Here is a 7,531-nt window from a genome sequence, read left to right as displayed (position 1 = left end):
AAAACAGTTTTCAAACTAATTAAAATTGATTAAATGAGCTATAAATTTTATTACTGTAGAATTCAGTCGATTATTTGAAAATAAATAAATAATATAATAAATGATGAATTTTCATTGTGCAAGGCATGTAGTTAATATCTTCAGTTGTCAAATAAATTAAATAAATAAATAAATAACGGACAATAACACAAATGTTAAAATTATCTTCAGATTCTTGAAAGGTAATAATTAATACATAGGTTTATTTTGTTATACAAACGAAGTCGTTTACTTCAAATCATTCGCCCTTAACAGCTATGGTTAACAACTCTGCCGGGGACGTTAGATTCCGTTGTAAGCTTATTGCCGCAGAACGTCGGTGGGTCTACTGAAGTGTCCATTCATCCCTTAAATAATTCACGGAGCACATGAGCCCTTCTTCCACCAGCAAAGCTAGAATCTCGCCATATAGTATTTACTGTATTGATGCGATAACAAAAACAGTTGACTTTACTTATATACTTTTGAATTATTATATAATAGCTATTTAAATCTATTTGGCTTATTTATGCGACATACTGTCCGTATCACTTTCCCTAGCACTGTGGAATAAAGATTAAGCTTCCCTAACATATTATTTCTCTTTATATGATACTTCGGCTGCTACGATTTGTTACAATAGTCAATTGTTTTACAGTCTTGAAACTACAAGATGAACACGAAAGCTTTCGCTTTTAACTTTCTGTAATAGTTTATCAATTTAATCAAATTAAATGGTTTGAATACTAGGAAAATGTAGCGTCCATTTTCTACATTAGGATCCTCAGGGGAAATTAACATTTTTTGTTGCATTATACAAGGCGTTACTAAACGATGTTTATAAATAACGTTTTATATTACGTACTTATCAACGGCTTAAACAAAAGAAAGCGATAAGTGAATGAAAGCTATTTACATTTCTTTTTATCAAAATTGTTACTCACTTAACGGTATAAAAAATGTACAAGACAGCATTCAGATATTCTTATACCAACACCTGTTTCTTACATTGTTTTCATTTTTCCCCGAAGTTGTATTAAATTGTCTTTGTCTTTCTTTAGTATGTTTTTATCAATATATGCTTACTTATACTTCTTTTACTCGAATGACCATAACCTTTGGAATCTTGTGAGATAAACATCTCAAGACAACATGTAAAACGTCTTTAGATGGTGACGGAGTGGTCTTGATTTGTGTTATTTACATGCAGTATTAAAACATAAAGTAAACCTGAATTTATCATGTCAGATATATTTGTATACTTAAAGTTGTATCTTTTTGCATAGAGTATTTCATGTATATTTGGAAAATATTTGTTATTCACACCAAACCACTTTGGGTTCTAATCCCGACAGGGACTTTGGATTATTTCATATAAGGAAGCTATCCAACCAGCTTACGAAACTTAGATGCCCGTTTGTGCCTGAAACAATACACGGAAGGACCCGGTCTTCCTCCAGAAGATGAGCTGGAAATTCGCCATATGACCTATACAAAAAATCTTTTTTTCTTTGTCATTTGGCTAAAAAGTTTTTTATTGCTACATTGTCTGATTTTGGTACATCAAATGGAGCAATAACAGTTAATAGATAAAGAAATGTCCGTCTTTATATCCAATATATGAATCAAATCAGACTTTAAGGTCAACGTCAAGATATGATTTTGATGTACAGTTGAACGACAATATGTTTTGCGAATTTATATTTATCCAGCAATAGTAATATCTTGTGAGTAACATAGATACATAAAATAGTACGGCATTCTCTCATTTTACCCTTATGTATGTAAACGTAACATATATTAATATATTTATCATTAATGTTATAATTTTGCTCCTAGGCTACTTCTTTCTTTGAGAGATAACGAACTTTAAGTCTGTGACAGAGTAATTGGTAGTAAATGTGTTATATTGACCCATTTGTTTTACTTACTTAAAGTACTTTGGAGATGTTCCGTTGAAAACTATGTACTATCCATAATGTTATTCATATCATTATTATAAATGGACTTTATCGATCGATATGACATTTTATTTAAATAATTTAAAGACATGGTTATCGGGGTAGAATTGCAGAGTAGTAAATTAGAAATTAATCTTTATTTATTCTTTACTTTACGTTTATAGAATACATTTGTTCTTTACTTGGATCAAACCTTTTTCAATGTTTGTGTAATTATACCATGAATATGCACTGTTAATCTTAAACACAGCTGTGTGTGGAAAATTTAAATCTGGGATTTGTAAATTGCAAAACGCATCAAAATATTATATGGGAATAGATCGTTAAATAACATTATTGTACCAAATTGACGGAAACATCACCATCCTTCTTATCAAGCTATCTGCCCCCCAAAAGAGAATTTTATAACGATGTCACGACCCATTGTCGTTTGTAATAAATTGTACAACTACCGAAATGTTTTTAGAGTTTTTGTTTAAGATAAGTGATGTAAATTTAGGAAAAAAAATTTATTGAGAAACAGGTTTGATACTTTTATATGCTTTAAAGAGATGGATGTCAAACACAATTATTTTCTATTATTTTACAACTGTGTTGCTTTTTTACTTTGTTGCTTTGAAAGTAATTATTCAGATAGGCCTCTTAAAAAATGTACATGAATATGATTTTATTCAGTTACATAATAAAAACGAAGGAAAGCGTAACATCTAATACGTCCACTTTAAATAAGCACAGGGGTATTCAAATTGAAACTCGCATCCAGATGGTAAAATGAAAAACTTGAAAAATTACGGCAAATAAGTAAACAGTAAATACTGTTCTAGTATGATTTTATGTAAATCCATTATTCCAAGAAAGAATGTTGATAAAAATATCAATATTTGTCTTTTCTCTTTGCATATCATCATATATATTTTACATGTATAATCAATTAAACTTTTAAGACCCAAGCAGTAGATGCGATCCCGGATTCACTGCGTTCCGGATCATTTTACATTATGACCATTTTAAAATGTTGTATCGATTTTTATCAACTATATAATGTTTTCGAAGAAAGGATTTGATGTATCATAAGACGGTATTATTTCTATTTTATTCTTGAGGCGTGCTGCTTTAAAATCTAAATGAAATTACTTTATCAATTGCTGTGCTCCTGAAATTATTCCATCTTGAATGAAAATTGTGTGTTTTTTTGCAATAACATTAACAAATTGGTAACATAGGTCAATGCGTATTTGTCTATGTAAGGAAAGAATATATTAAATTTCCCATGGCAATTCAATGTTTAGTAATTTGTTACTCCAATTGTGAAAACAAGAATAATGCTACTCAAGTTAATTGAGGGATTGCCGGATTATAACAGGGTCAACTTTACTCTTATTACTTTCCCATTAGAAACTGAGGAATTAAGTTTTTGCCATTGCATTAGATGATTGATTAATTACCACACGTTATTTTGGATGCTTAATGACAATCTTTAAAATAAAATGCATTGATAATTTTTTGTTTCCTTAATACTTCGTGAATGAGTGATTTCGTTTTCATATTGAACAAAATGTACTTCCATAATCTCATAAATCTGTGCAATAAAGTTTTCTTGTCCATCGGGGATTGAATCGTGCTTAACTCTTATTATACAAGATAGCAGAATTCATAACGAGGTAATTATGGCGCCTGTTCTGTTTCAATCCAGTTTAGTTGTAAGACTTAATGATGCAATTATGTTGAAAAGAATGATAATTATGCAGAAGAAGCATCGCCAATGGAAAACGAATGAAAGTATAGAAAATTCATTCTAAGACAGAATAATAACATAGTTAATTAATAACAGTTTTACATTTTTTCCTTCAAATACAACCATTTATAAGTTACTGATAATGCATTTCTGTATTGGTAGACCTATGCAATTCAACATTTTTTCTTGTGATTATGTTATAAACGTCCGTTAGTGAAAATAGATTTTAATGTTAAAATGTTTTCCAGTCAGTAACAGATATGTGTAATATACGTTAAAATAACTTGTTACACTTAAGTCGCTACTAAATCAAAATGATGTTGAAAATGATAATTATAATGATATTGCAATATAATTAGCCTATATAAGTATGTCATCTTTTTTTATACCATTTCCTAAATGTTACTTATTGTCAATAGACACTAACCATTTTTGTATGTTATTCTTTGCGTTTTGAGAATTAGTTAAGTAAATATGAGAATAAGTACAAAGTAAATATGAGAATAAGTACAGTAATTATTGTGAATAAGTATCTTGTGTTTGTTTACATTTCGCTTCCTTTATTAAAAGGAATTTTTTTTCAGGCTATAAGGATCGAACATATTGCATGTTTCTAAAAAAAGAATACCTTTAAAGATGGTCATAATTCGTATACAATTCTTGCCGCCGATTTTGTCTAAGTATCTAGCAATTATTATTATTATATCAATAAGATACACCTACAATGCGAATAATGTCGTTATCATCCGACACCCGTTCACATTACAACAATATTTTAAAAATAATGCTCCATTAAAACAGATTTTAATTTGATATTTTTTTTATATCAAAATGTATTGAAGACTTATTTTCCTCTGATATTGTCATTATTTTTACCTATATTGAACGTTTTATTGCAATTTTATGAATATTTAAACTGAAACTTTCTATATGACTAAATATTATATTAGAAAATATATTTAGAAAATATGGTTATGTGAAAAACAATATAATACGAAACATATTAAAACAATTTTGGTATTTCTTATTTGTTTCTTAAAATAATTGATTTCCAGTTGTACAACTTATTGTTAGATATGACATCTAGGAAAACAAAATTAGAAAAAAGCTCCTTAACAATTGAAAAATATCTTAAATATGCGCTTGGTCTGTATGTTTACATCATTTACTGAAAGGACTTATTTATCAAATACATGTAATTCAGTATTTACCTTAACTTGAGGAATTTACTATGGGTATATTTGTTTCATTTTTCAAATTGATTTTCATTTTGCTCATGTTTTCTTATATATTAACTAACGTATGTAATTGAACCAACCAAAACGAACGGTCTAATGGTTAGTAACAAATATTTTCGTTTGAAAAGAACAAAAGTGTACAAATTAAGATTTAAAAAACATACAAATAAATCATCTTGACATTTCTTAGTTGACATCCTTTGTTTAATTTATAAACGGAAACGTTCAGACAAAGGCCAAAATATGTTTAACAGACGATATTTTGATGTGTTTATATTTTATTGTCTCATTACCCATATAATAATATAAATTTTTTGCTTGTTCTTTACATGTTTCTTCGGTCATTTTTGATTAAGAAATAAACGAAAGAAATATAATTATAATTTCTATATGTGGAAAAAGGTAAAAACGATAAAGACGTAATGTACGTTTCCATACAGCAGCGTCCGCAAGATCACTTAACTCAAATGGTAGAGCATCTTGTAAAAATCTGTAAAAAAAAAGATAGAAACAAACAAACATCCATCATCCATTCATATCATTGAATTCATCAAATTTGCCATTGACAAAAAGAACATACACAAACAATTGAACATACTTTTGTTTGTTTGTTTGTTTGGATTTTTACGGCACGTCAACACAGAACTGGCCATATTGTGCCGAATGCTATAATAGGCTCAAAATATTATGTAAAACATTGTAAATGACAATAGAAATGAGTCAATTAGATCCTAGAATACAAATTTATCTCTTTTAAATAATCAATTATGTTTTTTTCTGGAATTGTATTAAAAAGTTCTTTGAGTGAATTTACAGAATAAAATCTATTACGGGCCTGTGAAAAATCATGACATTCAAGAAGAAAATGCTTGACAGTAAAATTTTCATTACAACCTACACAGAAAGGGGCATTGTCATTTGTGAGGAGATAAGAGTGGGTAATTTTAGTGTGTCCAATTCGGCATCGAAGGAGAACTGTTTGATCACGGCGGTTTGACAGAGATAGAGATGGTGACATATCAAGAGATGGGTTTATATCGTGAAATTTATTAAAAACGGCATTGTCCCAATTTGCTTTCCATTCAGATGATACGAGTTTATTTATAGCCGGTCTAAAATCACAAGCAGGTAACAATAAGTCAGTTTTTTGAAAATTTAATGATTGTTTAGCTAAAGCATCTATTTTTTCATTTCCTCGTATTCCTACATGGCTTGGAATCCAATATAATTTAACATATTTTGTTTTAAGTATATCATGAAATCGTAAAAGAAGTTTCTTTACCATGATATTGTCAGATTTTTTATTTTTAATGGATATTAAAACAGAAAGCGAGTCAGAAAATATCACAAATTTATCATGGGTATGCTGTGCTATGTATTCCCTAAAGAAAGCCCAATACGGCAAAATTGAAAATGTTGCAGGCTCGGTTTGATTGAGCCTGTTCATGGACGGTACTGGAAAGTGCAAGTTACCGTCCACGCCCACTAGCACCGGCTTAAGCAGAATTCAACAATTAAACGTGAAATAGTAAAATTTTGAATTTAGAAACATCCGCAGATGTGTTCATACGGCGGTTATCATGGAACCTTCAATGTGACACTTCCGTGCCATTCCATGAAAAGCGGCGTATGGTCCCCAAGTAATAAAAAGCTAAATCGATAGCTTTTGCTTCAGCAGTAAAAATTGATGCATTATCTGGTAACCTCATACTAGATGTAAAATTATTTTCAAACGCAGCCGCACCTACTTTGCAACCTTCTTTTGAACCGTCCGTATAAATATGTATAAAATCTTCATGTTCTTCCTTAATTGCTAGAAACTTCTCTTTGAAATATTCAGGTGAATTTGATGCCTTTTTTATATTTGAAAGGTTAATATTTATTTCCGGGGAATTATAAGTCCAAGGTGGAACATCCTCATCGTCATTTTGAAGGATACTGTCTGGATTAATTTTAAGTTTATTTAAATCATCTTTAAACGAAAGCCTAATGGTTTAATTTCCTTTGGTTTGTTAACAAATTTTTCAGTATAACTTGGTTTGAAAATAATATTTTTAGCTGGATTTTTGCTACTGGATGAAATTCTAGATGCGTATTGAAGTGATAGCTTTTTTCGACGAAGATGAAGCGATGGTTCCCCAGCTTCCGCATATAGACTTTTTACAGGTGAAGTGCGAAAAGCACCTAAAGCTAAACGTAAACCCTGGTGATGTATGGTATCTAGCATTTGAAGATATGATTTTCTTGCAGACCCATAATTTAATTTTGATCGGATAAGACTTCTGTATAATTTCAGTAATGTGGAAGAATTTGATCCCCAATTTGTACTTGATAAAACCTTAAGTAAATTTAAAGCTTTTAGGCATTTAGTTTTCAAATGTTTAATATGCGGTATAAAAGAAAGTTTTTTATCAAATATAATTCCTAGAAACTTAGCTTCATCAACTACTGGAATTTTAGAACCAGATATGTAAAGTTCAGGGTCATTATGTTGTTTTCGCAATCGGCAGAAATGAACACATTGAGTTTTTAACTTTGAAAATTTAAACCCATTTTCTATTGCCCACTTCTGAATTTTA

The sequence above is a fragment of the Ruditapes philippinarum genome, unplaced genomic scaffold (assembly GCF_026571515.1).
Source record: "Ruditapes philippinarum isolate M1 unplaced genomic scaffold, ASM2657151v2 ctg1991_1_1_1_1, whole genome shotgun sequence".
Classification (NCBI taxonomy): Eukaryota; Metazoa; Mollusca; class Bivalvia; order Venerida; family Veneridae; genus Ruditapes; species Ruditapes philippinarum.
Note: the sequence above shows the minus strand (reverse complement) of the source record.